This window comes from Hypanus sabinus, unplaced genomic scaffold (genome assembly GCF_030144855.1).
Source record: "Hypanus sabinus isolate sHypSab1 unplaced genomic scaffold, sHypSab1.hap1 scaffold_446, whole genome shotgun sequence".
In the NCBI taxonomy this organism is placed as follows: Eukaryota; Metazoa; Chordata; class Chondrichthyes; order Myliobatiformes; family Dasyatidae; genus Hypanus; species Hypanus sabinus.
This window is the reverse complement of record NW_026781320.1, coordinates 92,862-109,369: the sequence shown is the minus strand read 5'-3', so window position 1 is coordinate 109,369 and position 16,508 is coordinate 92,862. Positions and strand designations below refer to the sequence as shown.

General features: G+C 46.0%; 1 protein-coding gene across 1 annotated transcript in view; it reads left to right on the top strand.

Moving 5' to 3' along the window:
- The first annotated feature begins 1,752 nt into the window (after positions 1-1,752).
- Positions 1,753-16,508, top strand: part of LOC132388974 (NACHT, LRR and PYD domains-containing protein 12-like) — a 39,539-nt gene continuing 24,783 nt past the window's right edge. Inside the window, exon 1 of the mRNA XM_059961397.1 lies at positions 1,753-1,768. The gene's annotated coding sequence lies outside the window, so the exon portion shown is untranslated. The remainder of the gene's footprint in view (positions 1,769-16,508) is intronic.

Sequence of the window (16,508 nt, the reverse complement as noted above, 5' to 3'; positions counted from 1 at the left end):
TGTCAGCACAATCCATATTATTTGTTTTAATCACGTTGGCTAACTTAGTTGTTAAGCATCGGAGCAGTAAGGCTTTAAACTGGGGGGACGGATTTCCACCATGACAGGCTTGATCTCCTGCGAAAGTGCCATAGCAGGCCCTAAGTCGCTCCTAATGGTCCTGATTCCCCAGGCTAAGGTTTGGATTCAAGTATTTTAGTGATGTTTACGGGTTGCTGGAGAGCCCTTTCGGAGGCTTGAATAATCTGGTCTGTCTGTTCATTCTCATTATGGTTTCCCGTCTGTACCTCCTGATAGGTTTGGTATCTCAATTCTGCCTTCCAGTTCCACCCCTCATCAGCTGGGAGAATCGTGCAGCAGAGACCGAATAAATCTTGTGGAGTGGCATTACACATTTGTATAGTACTGTGGACACACTGAACAAACTGTGTTGGTTTTTCTTTTCTACCTGGGGCCTGATTCATGATCATTATCATTTCTTGAGGCTTCCAGGGTGCAAACACGGGAATCACTGAGGGCTGTTCCTTTTCCTGCTCATGGATTGGGCAGCATTCAGGTGGGCAATTGTCTTTGTAGAGCCATTAACTCTGGAGTTTTTTTGGATTCTTCCCTTCCTGTCTCGGAATAATCCTTGGTATTCCCTTTCTGGATCTCAGGGTGTAGAGACATGCCGCTGTTTTACCCGGGCAGCCACCGTATCTGAGTACTGGGAGGATTATGTTTCGGGGCACTGGCTGCACTTGGCTACTGGCAAGGTGGAGGAGAACGGTGGGTGCCCACTCCTCATCATGGTCACTGTCCTCAAACAGTGTTGGGATGCCAGACACGAGGAAATCTGCAGATGCTGGAAATTCAAGCAACACACACAAAATGCTGGTGGAACACAACAGGCCAGGCAGCATCTATTGGGAGAGGCACTGTTGACATTTCAGGCCGAGACCCTTCGTCAGGACAGCCAGATATGGGTTCAGGATCCCTTGTTTCCCTATCAGTTCAAACTTCAAACTGACTTTCCAGCCCTGCTGTCCTATCTAGAATGGCTTTGGTTTGTTTATATTGTTTTTTCCTGCTCTTGTTTTCGGCGCCCATCCACCCGTTCACGTTCCGCTGTTAGCCTCTCCCAACCTTTGGCGTTCTATCACTTCGTCACATGCATTATTCCACCAACTTGCGAATAATATACTATTCCACTTTGCATCTGCCTTTCCTTCCATTCCCTTTTCAACAATTTCCATTTCTGTTCACAGTTCTTTTTCCATATCAAATTTACTGCTTGTTCTCATGAGGTAATATCCCAGGTTCCCCCCCAGTGGCCAGATTTTGTTCCTCAATTTCTTATTCAGCGCTGCAAACTTTTTCCTTGTCTGGAAAACTCTCACACATTGTGTCGGGCTGCTCCTGGCCCACTCATATCAATCAACCTCAATTGACCAATGTTCCCTAACTATTTTACCCGGCACAAAGCCTCCTGCTCAATTAACAATCGGATAAATTTACTAGACTGGCACTTCCTGCCCACTTAATAAATTTACCTGGCTGGAACCTCCTGCACAATTGATAAATTTACCTGGCACATCTGCCTCTTGCCCACGTCATAAAATTTACCCGATACCGCCTGCTGCCCATTTAGCAAAATTTAACTGATACTGCCTCCTTTCCACTTCATAAAATTTTGTCTACCTTATACGAGTCTTCCAACAGATTCTTCCCAATCCCGTCAAGGTATTTGATCAGCCTTGGGCAAGCGACTAACGGAGAGAGACAAAAGGTAAAATGCTTATTGGGTGCAAGACAGATGTTCATTCCTGTCCTTAACAGTGAGTCCTCCTCTCTTTATTCAAACAAGGATACAATGTATAATGTAATCAACTCTCAGTGTGTCTCTCTGCAAGCCGCAGAGAGCTGCTAGTGAGACTGACGTGTTGTTCGTCCATCGTCATCGTCAATGAAGACCTCGATGCCATTATGATGATGATGGTGTCGAGACTAGAGCATGATTTGGATTTAAATGAGGGAGAGCTGTGCAGCATCAACCTCACTCTGACTTCCCAATTCCCATCTGGATCCAGTGGCAAGACAAGAGTCGAGACGTCTGGAGATGAGACTAGGCACAGTGGTTGACCAGGATGTCTTCTGTGTCTTGTCCTAGTCTGCACGTTCCACAATGCTTGCAGAGACCGCCTTTTTGACCGTTGGACCTTCCATTGGTCTCGTACGCTCTATCCGCTGGAGTCTGTCTTCACGTGCTGGGATAGACAACTCCCTATCTCACTGCGCGTTTGAGACCCGTCAGCTACCCTCACCTGGTTTAGCCGGCTTGTCGTAGCCATTGCCCGGGGTGTGGCTGCTGTTGCTTTCAAACAGCTACTAAAGTCAATGAAAAGCATTCTGACGTGAGAGTTGGGGTTGTCCAGGTGGGTCAGGGCAGAGTGAAGTGCCGTGGAGATGGCGTCCTCTGTTGAGCTGTTGATGATAGAGTAGTAGAGAGAAGGAAAGAGCGAGGACAGGGGTGGAAGAGAGTGGGAGACTGGTCGAGTAGGGGTGTAACTGAGAGGGATAGGGAAGGGGGAGGGAGAGAGAGGCGGTGAGGAAGCACAGATAATTGAGAGAGGCGATGATAAGGAAGGGATTAGGGAGAGGCGTGACGTTCAGGGAGACAGTGAGCAAGAAGGGAAGTCTGGAGTAGAGGGCCGGAAGATGAAGAGGGACTGGGAGGAGGGAGTGGTGAGGGAGACAGTGTAAGTAGTCAGGAGTGAGGGAGAAATGCAAGTAGATGGTGTGACTGATTAGAATTGTTAGACCAACTATTTATTCAGTCCCCATTTGCAATGTCATTAATCATGTCTGTTCACAGTCACTGACAAAATCCACCGTGGGATTACGTTTCCAGGCCAGGAGTTTTACCGCGTGCGGTTCTGGTCTCCATATCCAACAGCGGGGAATTTTACCGCATACGATTCTCAGTCTCTGTATTCCACACCGGTTATTTGTGTACTGCTTCCCGTCTCCGTGTTAAATTATTATTGTGCTGATTGCCACTGACCTGCTCTCCATACCCCTCCCATCCACGTACATATCCAAGTTTCTCAAACAGATGTTAAGCCCTCAGGCAAAGTCAAGAATCAAGAAGTAAAGAATGTTGAGATTAATGTCCAGTTCTTCATATATTTCAATGCAAGAAGTATTGAAGAAAAGGCATTTAAGGTCAGAACATAAATCGACAGGTTTTACAATATTGTAGCCATTAGAGAGACAGGGGCAGGATTGACAGATCTATATTCCGGGGTTCCGTTGTTTTAGACACCACAGAGCGAAGGGCGGGGGGGGGAGGGAGGTTAAAGAAGAAGTGGTCGCGTTACCGGCACGGGAAAATACCGTGGCAGTGCTCCATCAGAACAGACTGGAGAATTCCTCTAGTGAGGCGTTAAGGGTGAAAAGGTCGGACCACGTTACTGGGGCTATATTACGGACCACCCAGCAGTCCGAGCCATTTCGAGGAACGTATTTATAGCGAGATCCCAGATTGTATAATGAAACATAACTTTGTGAAAGTAGCTGATTTTAACTTTCCACACATTCACTGGGCCTCCCATGCTCAAAATTCCTAGGTTGGATAGTGTTTGTTAAATATGTTCAGAAAAGTTTCCTTCATTAGATACTGAGACACGGCTGGTGACAGAAGATTGTGTAGGCGAAATCTTAACACCTAGCGATCACAATGCCGTTATTTTAAAAGTAAATATTGTTAAGCAACGGTCTGGTTTGTGGGGTCAAAATTGGCATCAAAATGCCAATTTTGATGGTATCTAAGAAGGCTTTGAGAACTGTGCTTTGCAACACGCTGTTATCAGGCAGTGGTGTACTTGGCGAAAGCGATGCCTTCAAAAGTGACATTTTGAGAGTTGCGAGCTTGTATGTGCCTGTCAGAATAAAACGTAAAGTAACAGGTTTAGAGAACTTTGTTTTTCAAGCGATATTGTTGCAGACATTGAAGAAATACATGAAGTAGCTTAACAGGTATTGGCAGGTAGGGACAAGTGAGGTACTTCTGGGGTATGGGAGATGCAAGAGAACACTAAAGAAAAGATCAGGAAGGTTAAAGAAGACACGGGGTTGACCAAGGAGACGATATGACTAGAATCCGAAGGGGATTTCAGAAAAGGAAAAACCGAAATAATTGCAAGAGACAAAATTTGTATCCTGAACGGTCATCAGTGCATGAAGCCAATTGTTATCGGGAGCTGTGGGAGTTACCAGTTTAATTCGGGAGACGGAGGCAGAATCTGAAGAGGCGAAGCAGCTCATTGACCATATACTTATCACAGAGACGGACATGTTCCTGCCTTGAGGCAAATTCAGTTGACAAACTCCCAGGTCCTGCCAAGATGCTCCCTCTGAAAAGGCAGATGCAGAAACTGCTCGGGCTCCAGCAGAAATGTTTCAATCACCATTAGCGGCGGGTGAGGAAACGGGAAACTGGAGAATAGCGAATAAGGTGATAAGGTATAAGGGCAGATTTGAGGAATTTGCCCCATGGAGTCGGCACTGCCATTTCATTCTGGCTGATTTAATTACCCTCTCTGACTCAAGAACACGACCATACTATAATTGATCAGAATTAGGTCACTTGCCCCATCGTGTCGATGAGTAATGTGTAATGTTGTTCCGCTGTTTAAGAAAGCTGATGTGAGCTTGACATCAGTGGTGGGAAAGATAGTGGACGGTATTCTAAACTATCAGCTTTGTGAGTATTTGCATGGACAGGGGCTGATTACGGATAGTCAGAACAGTTTTGCGTCCTGCAGGTCAAGTCGAATGAATATGATAGCTTTTTAAGGGCAATTTACTAGGAACGTTGATGAAGGCAAAGAAGTGGATGTTATGTGCATGGATTTTATCAAGATATTTGACAAGGTCCCGCATGGGATGCTGGTCAATAAAGTTCAGTGGCTTGGCATTCAATGAGAGGTAGTAAATTTGTATTAAGTATTAGCTTTGTGGGAGAAGCGAGGAAGTAATTGCCTCTCTGACTGGAGGCCTGTGACTAGTGGAGTGCCAAAGGGATCGTGCCGGTTCCGCTGTTGCTTGACATCTATACCATTGATATGGATGATAATGTGGCTAACTGGATCCGCACATTTGCGGATGACTCCAATATTAGGGGTCCAGTGGACAACAAGGAAGTCTATTAAATTCCAGTGGGATTTGGACCAGCTGTACAACTGGTGGATGGATTTTAATGCAGACAAGTGCGAGGTGCTGCATTTCAGTAGGACACCCCAGGGTAGGATTTACACAGTGAACAGTACGCTGGGGTGTGCGGTGGAACAAAAGGATCTGGCAATACGGGTCCTTAGTTCATTTAAATGTTGGCAGAGGTATAGGGGTTGAAATGAAAGCCTTTTGCGCACTGGCTTTCATAAATCAAAGTACTGATTACAGGAGACAGGATGTAATGTTGAAGTTGAATTAGACGCCATTGAGGCCTGACTGGGAGTACTGTGCGCAGGTTTGGTCATCTGCTAACAAGAAGGATATAAATCAGGTTGAAGCAGTCCAGAGGAAATTTCAAAAGACCTTGTCGGATCTGGAGGACCTGAGTTATAAGGAAAGAAGGATAGGTTGGCATTTTAATTCTTGGAGAGTAGAGGGAGATTTAACAGAGGTATAATAAATACTGAGGCATACGTATAGGACAAATGCAAGCAGGATTTTTTCACTGAGCAACACCAAATTCTGGAGGAACTCCTCAGGCCAGACAGCATCTATGCACAATGTAAGCTGTCGATGTTTCGGGCCGAGATCCTTCATCAAGACTGAGCCTGAAATGTTCAATCTTTTCAATAAATGCGACCTGGCCTGTTGAGTTCCAGTGTGTGGAATTCACATTGGAATTGCATTGTGTGCCTGTTGGTTTGACTTCCAGCATCTGCTGATTTGTCCACCGAGGTTGGGCGAGACTACAATGAGTAGTCTTGAAATATATTGACTTGACCTCTTGGTGGGGGAGCATTTTGGAGAGAGTGACCACAACTCACTTAGCTTCAGCATAGGTGTGGAAAGGGATAAAATCAGACAAAATGGTAAAGTGCTTAACTGGGGAAGGGCTAAATTTGAAGGGATGCGGCAGGAGCTAGCGAGAGTAAATTGGAAACAGATGTTCAAAGGGGAAAGCACAGAAGTAACGTGGGAGAAGTTTAGCGACAACTTGAGCTGGGTTCAGGATAGATTTGTCCTACTGAGGCAAGGAAAAATGGTAGGAAAAGGGAACCGTGGCTGACGAAACATGTGAGGCATCGTCAAGAGGAAAACAAAAGCATATGTTAGATATAAGAAACAGGAAATAGGAGGAGCATATGAGAAATATAGGGTAGCCAGGCAGGAGCCAAAGAAAGGACTTAGGAGAGCTCGAAGGGGGCATGAGAAGGCCTTGGCTTGTAGAATTAAGTAGAACCCCAAGGCGTTCTCTGCGTATGCGAAGAATAGGAGGATGACGAGAACGAAGGTGGGAACATGGACAACATGCACCTGGAGGCGGACGAGGTTGGAGAGGTCCTAAGTGAATACTTTGCTTCAGTATTCACACGTGAAAAGGATCTTGATCTGGATGAGGTCGAAGTAGAGCAGGCCTGTGTGCTGGACAATGTGGAGATTAAGGAAGAAGTAGTGCTGGATCTTCTTAAAAACATTAAGATTGATAAATCCCCAGGGCCGGATATGATACACCCCAGGTTGTTGTGGGAATTAAGAGAAGAGATCGCAGGAGCATTAGCTATGATCTTTGTATCCTCTTTGACTGCAGGGGAATTGCCAGAAGATTGGAAATGGCAAAAGTAGTTGTCTTGTTTAAAAAGGTTATAAGGAGAAACCTGGGAACTATAGACTGGTGAGTCTTATGTCGGTGGTTTGCAAACTACTGGAAAGTATTCTTAAGGATAGGATCTACGAGCATTTGGAGAAGTACAGTCTACTCATGGATAGTCAACATGGCTTTGTGAAGGGAAGATCATGCCTCACGAGTCTGATTGAATTTTTTGAAGAGGTAACAAAAGAAATGGATGAGGGTAGGACAGTGTATGTGGTCTACATGGACTATAGCAAAGCATTTGACAAGGTCCCTGATGAGAGACTCATCCAGAAAGTCATGAGGCGTGGGATAAGTAGAACCTTGGCTGCTTAGATAAAAAATTGGCTTAAAGGAAGAAAGCAGAGTGTAGTTGTGGAAGGAAAGTATTCTGCCTGGAGGTCGATGACTAGTGTAGTGCCGCAGGGATATGTCCTGGGACCCATGCTATTTGTGATTTTTATAAATAACCTGGATGTCGAGGTGGAAGGACGGATGAGTAAGTTTGCGGCTGAATCGAAGATTGGAGGAGTTGTGGATGGAGCTGTAGGTGATTGAAGGTTACAAGAGGATATAGACAGGCTGCAGAGTTGGGCAAAAAATGGCAGATTGGAGTTCAATTCGGGCAAGTGTGAGGTGATGCATTTTGGAAGGACTAACCAGAAGACTGAGTACAGGATTAATGGTCAGTTACTTAAGAGTGTGGATGAACAAAGGGACCTTGGGGTTCAAATCCATATATCCCTCAAGGTCGCTGTACAGGTTGATAGGGGCGGTTAAGAAGGCCTATGGGTTGCTAGGCTTCATCAACAGGGGGATTGAGTTCAAGAGTAGAGTGGTCATGTTGAAACTCTACAAATCTCTGGTGAGACCGCACTTAGACTATTGTGTTCAATTCTGGTCAGCTCATTATAGGAAGTATGTGGAAACTATGGAGAGAGTGCAGAGGAGATTTACCAGGATGTTGCCTGGATTGGAGAACAAGTAATATGAAGCAATGTTAGCAGAGCTGGAACTTTTCTCTTTGGAGTGTAGAAGGATGAGAGGGGACTTGATAGAGGTCTATAAGATTATGAGAGGCATAGACAGGGTGGATAGTCAGTACCTGTTTCCCAGGGCACCAATAGCAAACACCAGAGGGCATATGTAAAAAATTTAAGGGAGGGAAGTTTAGGGGAGACATCAGGGGTAAGCTTCTTTCCTCAGAGGATTGTGAGTGCATGGAATGAATTACCAGGGATGGTGGTGGAGGCTAAAACATTAAGGGTACTTAAGAGCCTCTTGGACAGACATATGGATAAAAGAAAAATGGTTATGGGTAGTGTGGGTTTACTGTTTTGTTTAAGGATTATATGGGTCGGCACACCATGGAGGGCTGAAGGGCCTGTACTGTGTTGTAGTGTTCAGGGGCGACGGATGAACGTTGAAAAGCTGAAGAGGAAAATTAGCTCGTTTTCAACGTTTCAGAGGAGGTTGGATAGACACATGGATGGCAGGGGCATGGACGGCTGTGGTCCGGGGCAGGTCGATGCGAATAGGCAGTCCTTTTCACAGAATAGATGGGCCGAAGTCTGTTTCTGTGTTGTACGTCTCTATGACTCCGTAAATTTGCATCTCGTTATTGGAAATCAAACCCACATCCAACTTCCATCAGTTCCCACTCTCACCACCCTCTGATCGAAGAGTTTCCCCTTATATTCACCTTAATTATTTCAGCTTGCATGTCACACTTAACCCATGACCTCTAGGTCCAATGACACCCAACTTAAGTGGAAAAAGCCTGCTTGCATTAACCTTGCCTTCACCCCACAGAGTTGTATGTACCTCTGCACTGTTCCCTACGCCCAGTCCAGGTCTCCGTAGCCCACGCTGCAAACTCTTTCCTTGAAGCTAACTGTTTCGCAATCTCTTGCATCCTCTCCCCCAGCGTTCTGTTCCTCTCTGCCTCCACCTGTAACCACCCTCTCCCACTTTCACTCACCCTCTTCAACATGTTCCCTTTCACTCTCTCACCGTCTATCTCCTCCTTCCCTCCACCCTCTCCCTCTTCTACTCACCAATCTCCACTTATTTCTGTTTTCTCTCTTCCTTTTCAAATCTCTCTCCTCTCTGTCTCTATTTCTCTCGCCTCCCCCACTCTCTCCATTCACTACAGTCTCTGTCTTCTCCACTCACTCTTTCTGCCTTAGGTCATTGTCAGTTTGCGAATGTCATCAGCGCTTTGGCCTGCACTCCCTTAAATATTTTTAAATTGGAAATCATTCCAATTGGGTCCCATTTTCCCTACCACATAACTCCCTGACTGGTTCCAATTTTCAGTCACTCCATCTTTCCCCCCTGACAGCCAGGTTAACTGCAGTGAAGTTTGTCAGTTTCCCTGTCTCTCCCTCCCCGATGGCCATTCCAATAACAGTGAGGACGCCCATCTCAAGGTCGTGCGTCACCCCCTCAATAGCGCCCATTTCCAAACAACCTCTCACTCCTTACATTTGCACATTTTCTGTCCATTTGGAATGGGTGTCTGTTAAGAAAGATAAATTTCTCAAATCTTTCAGGCGCAGTGTAAATCAACAACCCGCTCGTTAACCAAAGCCAAAGGTGTTTCTTGTGGCAAGAAACTGTTCACAATACTCAAGGTGATGCCTCACCCGGGCCTTGTTAAGCCTCAGCATCACATCTTTGTTCTTGTATTCTAGACCTTTTGAAATAAATGCTAACATTTTACCTTCTTCAATACCGGCTGAACATGCAAAATAAACTTCTGGGTGTTCTGCACAAGTCCAGCTGCATTTCAGATTCCTGGATTTTCTCCACTCGGCGTTATAAAAATATAGTACGCACATATATTTCTACTACTAAATTGCACGACCATGCATTTTCAAACATTTCCCACTTACTTGCCCATTCTCCTAATATTTCTAAGTCCTTCTGCATCAGACCTGTTTCCTGAACTCTACCTGCCGCTCCATCAACCTTCGTATCATCTACAAACCATCTATTCTACCATCTAAATCGTTAATGTACATCAGAAAAAGAAAAGCTCCCAACACCGACACCCTGCGGAACACCACTGGTCACTGGCAGCCAAACAGAAACTGACCCTTTTATTCCCACTCCTTGCCTCCTACCAATCAGTCAATTCTCTAACTGTGTTAGTACCTTTCCTGTTATACTAGGGGCTCTTAACTGGGTAAGCAGCCTCATGTGTGGCACCTTGTCAAAGTTCTTCTGAAAGTCCAAATATACAACATCCACTGCATCCCCTTTATCCATCCTACTTGTTATCTTCTCAAAGAATTCCAACAGGTTCGTCAGGCAGGATTATTGTGTACTGTGTCACCAACTACATTATCATTTCTCTTTTATTTTTAACATACTTAAAAAAAGTTTTTACTATCTACTTTGATATTATTTGCTGGCTCGCTTTCATATTTTGTCCCTTCTAAAGATTTTTTCGTTGCTTTCTGTAAGTTTTTAAAAAACCTCCCAATATTTTGCTTTGTTGTGAGCCCTTTCTCTTGATTTTGCAATAGCTTTGACTTCCCTTCGCAGCCACGGCTGTATTAGTTTGCCATTTGAATATTTATTCATTTTTGGAATGCACATGTCCTGCGCCTTCCTCACTTTTCTCCAGAAACGCACGTTTTGCCATTCTGCTGACACCCCTGTCAGCAGCTCCTTCCGATTTACTTTGGCCAGCTCCTTTCTCATAACACGGTAATATACCTTATTCCACTGAAATACTGCTACATCAGATTATCATTCCGCTCTTCCAGTTGTATCCCTTGCGATCCTTTTGTTCTCATCATGTTTGTGGAATCCTCAATAATTCTCCTTCACCTTGTCTATTAGAGGAACTTCATGCCTTCTAGCCTCCCTTATTTCTTTCTTCAGTGTTCTCCTGCACGTATTATACTGCATAAAGGCCTCATTCTATTCAACTTGCTAATCTCTGCCATGCACCACCTTTCTTCTTTTAACCGGCACTTCAGGAACACTTGCATATCACGGTTTCTACACTTGTTATCCTGACCTTTCATTCTGCCAGGCACTTGCAAGCTTGCAGTCTCCATATTTCGTTTTTGAAGGCCTCACACCTTCCAAGTACACTTTTGCCACAAAGCAGCAGCCTGTCTCAATCCACACTTGCCAGATCCATTCCGATACCATCAAAATTGCGCCTTCTTCAATTTAGAATCTCAACCCACGGGTCAGGCCTAACTTTCTGTACATTTACGTGGACATTACGGGCATCGTGCTCACTGTATGCAAAGTGTTCCCATACGCAAACTTCTGCCCCCTGCCCTGCCCCATTCCTCAATGGAAGAGTCAGTATTGCACGCTTACTGTTGGAACTTCTGCGTACTGATGAAGGAGAAGTTCTTCGACACACATGACAAACTCTATCCCACCTGGTCCAGTTACAGTATAAGATTCCTAAGTCATTATGTGGAAAGTTAAAATCACCAAGTGTTAACAACCTTAAGTTTCTTACAACAATCTGCGATCTTACAAATTTGTTCGTCTAAATCGCTAGGGCTGTTGGACTGTCTTTTATATAGCCGCATTAATGTGGCCATACCTTTCTTATTTCTCAGTTTCACACATATCGCTTCGCTAGCTGAGTTCTACCGTCTGTTCTGACAGAGCACTGCCTGGTAACGCCACTTATCCTTCATTAATCCTGCTCCGTCATGTCTTAAATAATTGCCCTCGAAATAGCTGTGACGGGTGTGGGGTGTTTGAGTTGAACCTCGCCCTGCAGCGGATATCCCCGTTGACAAAGGGGGTGGAACCCGAACCTGGCTGGATCAAATTCACAGCTGGGACAGGATGAATTAAACGGAGAAGCTGGTTGCGACAGGAGAATAAGGAGGAAAAGTAAGATCTGTATGGAAAGTCCAGACAGAAACTACTTGCGACGGCGAGGGAAGGTTCACACATCCTCTGTAATTCTGTCTGTGTTTGCTGCATTTGTCCTAGTCCCCACTCCTTTCGCTGACCGACTTGTACCAGACCGGTGAGGAGCTGTGCAACCAGAACTGCGGACTGCCTCATTAACCCCGGATCATCCGGACCTGTCTATCTGTAATCAGCGACTGACTCTCCATAACCGAATAGTCCCGGGAGCAGCAGCACCGGCTGAATTCTCGGTGCATGGTCGGCACATTTGTCATCCAGACAGCACTGAACTCCGACTGGTTTCAACATCAGAGGTAAATTCTGTCTCCGATTCTGCAACTCACTGAGAGTTTACAGCGGGGCTCGGCTTTTGTCGGGACTGGAAATCCACACAGAACTAAACTCCGACCGGTTTCAACATCAGAGGTAAATTCTGTCTCCGATTCTGCAAATCAGTGAGCTTTTACAGCGGGGCTCGGCTTTTGTTGGGACTGGGAGGAGTTCTGGCAAGATCAATGAACTAATTATTGACCAAATGCATTAAAGGAAGCGACCTTGTTACCTTCAATCATACACATTTTCTAGGGCGGTTTCCACTGAGTCAGTGCAGATGAACCTTGTGCACGGTTAGTGATATCCAAAATATTCCCTGCGACAAGGCTGGGTCCCCTCTCCGATTTCTCTTTCTCTCTCTCTCTCTCTCTCTCTCACTCTCACTCTCACTCTCACTCTCACACTCACTCTCACTCTCACTCTCACTCTCACTCTCACTCTCACTCTCACTCTCACTCTCACTCTCACTCTCGCTCTCACTCTCACTCACACTCACACTCACACTCACACTCTCACACACACACACACACACACACACACAAACTAACTACTCAGAATAACAGAGCGACTGTGAGATTTTACTGTTCGGGACGACGCAGTGGAGAATGCCACAGAGCAACTTATTTAATTAAATTGCTAATTATGATATTAAAGCTACACATGATAGGTGTTTGAGGTAAAATTAAATGCTAGAATCTCACAAAGTCTATTAGCAATTGTAACAAGTAGTCATTCAGATTGCAGACACTGTGGAACTTTCTTTTCCCTACCATCGGGTATTTATTGCTTTATTTTCTGTAACAGAAGTAATTTAATACAATATCCAGCCAACTTGGTGCAGTTTAAGGGGAGTGTCGAACTGGTCTGTTTAGTTTCAGCAGAGGATCCGCCCTGCGGACAGGCAGCAGCTTGCACGCAGAAAATTGCACCGAGTCTCACACAACAGCGACACCGGCGCCCACTGAGTGCGAACAGAGGGCATCTTTCACCCTGGTAGTGGCATGTGAAATATGCCACGGGTCAGTGACCCGTCACCGATCTCTCTCAAACAAGAGAAAATCAGCAGAGGCTGGAAATCCCAGAAACACACACAAAATGATGGAGGAACTCTACAGGCCAGGCATCATCTATAGAAACAAGTAGCGTCGACCTTCGAGACCCCAGCTAATGTAGTTCACATCGCGTCATTGGTTCTATCGCTTTTACCTGTAGCAGAAAGGCTTAAACTTTCTTCACATTTGAATGACAGTGTTTTGCTGCACCGGTTTGGATTTGATTTCAGCAGAATGGCCGCTCCCTGTTCTGAGGAATGTGCGTGGACAGGCTGCTGCTTGCTCGCAGACCCTGAGCACCGAGTCTCACAGAACAACAAGCCGCACTTTCCAAATCAGTCGATGCTCTGCCCTCTTCCCCTTTCCATTCTAGTCCTGATGAAGGGACTCGGTCCGTGACGTCGATTGTTTATACCCATCCATAGATGCTGCCTGACCTGCTGAATTCCCCCGGCACCCCATGTGTTGCCATGATTACGAGAGATCCGTACGGGGAGGTAGGCGGGGCTATTTGTAAGAAACGACACACAGTATTCTTGGGGAATTAATGTGAGAATCATTCCGCTTCTGATATTTATTGCGGAACTTTATTTTCAGTCAACCAGTTGTCTGTGCATTGGATCAGCGATCAAGGAGATATTTGTTTCTTTTTAAGCCACTGGCTGTGGTGCCTTTTGCGTTCCAACTGTTTCCTGCTGGCATGATTAACGTTTTCCACAGGTTAGGTAAAAATCATGATCAGCTCTAGAACAACGGCCACCTGTTTCAAAGCAAGGGAGCGAGCTCTGTACAGCAAACGCCTGTCCCCTTTCCATAGTTTCAGATTTCAGACGAATACATCTATTGTTCCTGTGTTGATTGTGTTCAATTTGAACTCTTCTTCTGAATGGCCAGTGGAAGAAAAAACTGTAATTCTGTTTCAGTCCGGGATTCTTGATAAACAGTGGGTTTGAAGGGTTACAGGGATGGATATGGGGGAATAAGTAATGACATTTTAGATTTGATCACCCATGATTCAATGATTTGTAGCAGTCTCGAGGGTTCGTGGGGTCCATTATGCGTATGGATATCTTGGCTAGAGAAAGTCTGAGGATTTATTTAATGTTAGCCGTTGTAATGACTGTATGCGAAGGGAGGTACTATTTTATTTATGTATTTGAACTGAAACCAAACATTAATTATTTACGTCCAGCTTTGTGCGTTATTTATGTGCCCCAGCTGCGTTAGGGGGTCGAACTAACATGGAGTGCTGGTCAGCACGGTATCGGACCGAGAGAGTTCCCTGTTAACCCCGTTGCAAGCTCCCTGGGGCAGTCGTGGCTCCGGTTCACCGCCCCGCCCCGCCCACTGCCCGACACGCGCTCTCTCGCAGAGCTCGTAACGCTCGCGCCCCCAGGCTCACACTGAGACGATTTGGGAAATCTTGCGCGCCCGTCATCTGCTAGACATCTGTCATCACGTGATGTGCGAGTTATTTGGTTCCCATTGGTGCCGGAAAATGTCAATTCATGCCTTATCTCAGTCTGAACTGTCCGTGCAGGTTAAGCACACCGGGCCAGATCCATTGTCGCTCACCCGGGAAGTCAGACTGTGGTTACCCGGAACCGCACTGAACGCCATCCGGTTACAGCATCCTATATCAGGTTATGGGCTTTATCGTTTTCCTTGCAAGAGAAAGGGTCAACGCGAATTTGCCCATTCCCTAATGAGAGTGAGTTGTTGGATAAATTGGATTTAATTTCAGTAGAAAGACCACTCTTTTGTGAGGAATGAGCGCGGACAGGCAGCTGCAGAAACACAGCCCCGAGTCCATCAGAACCACAAATGACGCCTCCCTAATCAATCAATCATCTGGCTCTTCCCCCTTCCTTTCCTGATTAAGTTTTCGACCCGGTACGTCGACTGTTTATTTCCATCCACGGATGCTACCAGGACTGCTGAGTTCTCCTCGCAATTCATGCATTGCCATGGTTACGAAAGTACAGGGAGGTACCGCGTGTGGGGCAGAGTGCAGAATAAGATGAAATTATGAGAAAGGAACGATGGATATTGAAATCATACCCACACTGTCAGAATATTCCTGGGAAATTAAGAAGAGATCTCCGCGGAGCCCCCAGTGGCCGGACGTCCCCACATTGGTCGGAAGCCGGAGAGACAAGATGTGGGCTAGGCTGTCCGGCCCTTTCTCTGCGACACTCCCGGCTTCGACATCAACTCCATCCATCCGACTTTGGGAAAACTTTAACAATCAAGAAGCGTAATTACTCTCAGCGATCAGCTGACTGAATGCTCCCCTGGATTTTAGGACTTAAACGCTGCAGGACTGAGAAGTCTTCTGTTGTCTAATACACGATGTGCAGATCTGGCTGGCTTTTCTGGTTTGCATTGCTAAACAGTTGTTTTTTCAAAATTCTGAACAACAAGATACTGCACCAATTAAAATGATAGGAAACAGGATCAGCCTGGAAGATCCTCCCCCAAAAAACTGGGATTTTGTGACCCAACTCGAGACAAACACCTCACTGCCCACTCAACCAGTAAGATAGTGCAGCCGGGCGATTCCCATGATTGATTTTGTTTTCCTTTGGAAATCAAATTAAACGTCCATTCAGGTATTTTAAAGCACAAGTGTCCCTCCCCCCACACCGAGATCTGTCGTCACGTGTGCGTATCATACACCCGCTACCCAGCTCGCGCAGAGACGAGTTAATGGCTGAAGTACTAATCAGTAACTTCTCCTCCAATGGCGCTCTCACAGAGTATTCACAAGCCCGGTAATTCCCCTTGACGCAAAGAGAGGCAGAGTAGCCAAGAGGGCGTTATCTCTGCTGATCAATGTCTCCTCCCCCCACCAACTCCCCGTTAAGGCGGAACAAACCTCATAGTGAATGTCCCGATTTTTGACTTATTTTCATTTCCCTCCGAGGGAAGTTGGGAAGTTTGTGAAGCGTCTCCTGTGGCCGGAGTTTGATGTATCAGTGAAATTTTGGAGGAGACCATTCGGCCCATCGGCCTGATGCTGGCTCCACGGAGAGGGAGGGATCCCGGCAGAAGAAGGAGGGAGAGAGGGGGGATTTTATTGAAAGGATGAAGATGGTGTGAGAGGGGGCGGACAGGATGTTTGTCCCAGTGGGGGGAGATGGGACTCATCTGTGGAAATGTCTGAGCCCATGGTGGTGGCGAGCAGAGGGATTCACCTCATTGGGGACAAAAACTGGCACACTGTTGACCTGCAAACAGGGCCAATCGTCCAGGAAAAGTGGGGATTGGAGTAGTGTTGGGGGGGGGGGTTGGCAAGGATGGACTGGCCTAGCGTCTTATTGAATGACAGGGCAAGCTAGAAGGACCGAATGGCCTGCTCCTGATCCTGTCGTCTG